The sequence below is a fragment of the Mustelus asterias genome, unplaced genomic scaffold (genome assembly GCF_964213995.1).
Source record: "Mustelus asterias unplaced genomic scaffold, sMusAst1.hap1.1 HAP1_SCAFFOLD_425, whole genome shotgun sequence".
Lineage (NCBI taxonomy): Eukaryota > Metazoa > Chordata > Chondrichthyes > Carcharhiniformes > Triakidae > Mustelus > Mustelus asterias.
Window position 1 is genome coordinate 330,001 of NW_027590380.1, and position 2,500 is coordinate 332,500.

The window sequence follows — 2,500 nt, forward strand, 5'->3', positions numbered from 1 at the left end:
CGCCCAAGCCCCGACGCGACCGACCCGAGTCGCCGAGTTGAATCCTCCGGGCGGACTGCGCGGACCCCACCCGTTTACCTCTTAACGGTTTCACGCCCTCTTGAACTCTCTCTTCAAAGTTCTTTTCAACTTTCCCTTACGGTACTTGTTGACTATCGGTCTCGTGCCAGTATTTAGCCTTAGATGGAGTTTACCACCCACTTTGGGCTGCATTCACAAGCAACCCGACTCCGAGAAGACTCAATCACGACGAGCCAGGGACCGCAACCGGCCTGACACCTTCCACAGGCCACGCCTCGATCAGAAAGACTTGGGCCCCTCGAGCATCGTCAGAGAAAGGTCTCCTTTACGCCACATTTCCCACGCCCGGCAGGCGAGCGGGGATTCGGCGCTGGGCTCTTCCCTCTTCACTCGCAGTTACTAGGGGAATCCTTGTTAGTTTCTTTTCCTCCGCTTAGTAATATGCTTAAATTCAGCGGGTTGACACGTCTGATCTGAGGTCGTAGGCAGCAACGAGTGCTCTGGCCGGCCGGTCGTCGGCGCCTCCACGCGCTTCGGGCGCACACACAGACACACACACGTACGCGTGCTCGCAAGTGCGCGCCGTGCTGCGCAGCGGATGCACAGGCACGGACACACACGGAACGCACACGGTACTGCGAGCGCTGCGTGCCCCCTCGCACTCGGCGCCGGACCGGGCTCGGCACGTCAACTGTTCCAGAGAATCGTTTGCGGCGAGGCGTGCGCCCACCTCCACGGTAACGGAAAGCAGTGCTGCTGGCGGGGTCGCGGTGCGACGGCGGTATCGAGCGAGAGAAAAGCAGGGCCGTGGGACACACAGCCTGCCGGAGCGAAAGGCCAGACGCCAAGGACGAAGCCGGGCGGCGGAGCGCACGGGCTGCAAGCGGCGGGTGGCCACGCCGCGGCCAGGACAGCACCTTTCACGTAGAAGACTTCGGCGGCAGCAGGACACGGGGAGACACCGGAGCGAGGACCACACGGCCAAGTCGGCTCTGCGACGATTCGAACCCAAGGCACACGTTGAACGCGGGCGCAGGCACATTGCCCCAGAACCGCAACGGCAGAGGGTGGGCTGCGGAGTGTGGAAGGAGCCGCAGCTCCAGCGCAACACAAGCAACGACACCCAACCGCCACGGATTCCCACGACAAAAATGCAAGCACTCGCACGCGCAACGGCCGTGTTGCCGTGCGTGCCCCCACCTCTCGGACGGACTGCAAAGACACCCTACGAAGCCAACGGCGAAGCCCTTCCAACGGCGCAGGCGTAGCGTGTGCGGCACCCGCATGGACTTGCCGGCGTGCAACCGAGCGTGTGCGTGCTCGTCGGTGGCGGCGCCCGCGCGCCGGCCCAACCGAGTGGGACCGAGATCGACGTCGCCCGGCTTCGGCGGAACGTGCGTACGGGTGACCAGGCCCGTTCGACGGGTACGGCGAAATTGTCGGTGTGACCTCCCACCCGCGTGGGAGGCGCCAGCGTCAGTACGGGCCACGGCCCCGGGGCCAACCCCCGTGAGGCTCTCCTGCCTGGCCCAACCGGCGCAGCCTTCGAGTTCAAGGAGTGACGGGCCGCCCTCTCCGGAGAGGTGGCGGGCCCCCGGCCGACAAAGATCCTTCACAACGTGTTCACCAACAGAAACCTTGTTACGATTTTTATTCTGTGTTACGGGTTTCGGTTCGGGCCCCCGGAGAGGTTGTCCGATACCTGGCCCCGGGGCCGGCCCCCGTGAGGCTCTCCTGCCTGGCCCAACCGGCGCCAGCCTTCGCGTTCAAGGAGTGACGGGCCGCCCTCCCCGGAGAGGTGGCGGGCCCCCGGCCGACAAAGATCCTTCACAACGTGTTCACCAACAGAAACCTTGTTACGATTTTTATTCTGTGTTACGGGTTTCGGTTCGGGCCCCCGGAGAGGTTGTCCGATACCTGGCCCCGGGGCCGGCCCCCGTGAGGCTCTCCTGCCTGGCCCAACCGGCGCCAGCCTTCGCGTTCAAGGAGTGACGGGCCGCCCTCCCCGGAGAGGTGGCGGGCCCCCGGCCGACAAAGATCCTTCACAACGTGTTCACCAACAGAAACCTTGTTACGACTTTTATACCGTGTCGGGTTTCGGCTCGGGCCCCCGGAGAGGTTGTCCGATCCTGGGACGCGCTAAACGCTCCCCCGCCGACGTGACGGTGGAGCCCCAGCCTGGCGCGTACCACGGCGTGAGCCCCGGAGGCACACGCACTCGAGCGACAATCAAGCGAAAAACCTTTCTCGGAGGAAACAGGGCGCTCGCAGGCGTTGAGTGCCGGCGTGGGTGACGGGCCGGAGCCCGACACGCGCCGTCACGCCCCGCAACAGCCAGAGGCAGAGTTCTCTGGTGTCACCGTCTGGCGGAAGGCTCGAGAGTCGAGGCGAGGCCGCAGCGGACTGAGTCGGGTGCAAGCCGCGGAGGACAGGCCGACGCTACGGGCGCAAGCCGACCCCGCACGCCCCAACCTCGGCG

At 65.2% G+C, this 2,500-nt stretch overlaps 1 non-coding gene across 1 annotated transcript in view; it reads right to left on the reverse strand.

Annotated features, from left to right (window-relative positions):
• Positions 1-503, reverse strand: part of LOC144486674 (28S ribosomal RNA) — a 3,775-nt gene extending 3,272 nt beyond the window's left edge. The window contains exon 1 of the ribosomal RNA XR_013496323.1: positions 1-503. This exon is cut by the window's left edge and continues 3,272 nt beyond it. This is a non-coding gene — a ribosomal RNA (28S ribosomal RNA).
• Positions 504-2,500: the final 1,997 nt, after the last annotated feature.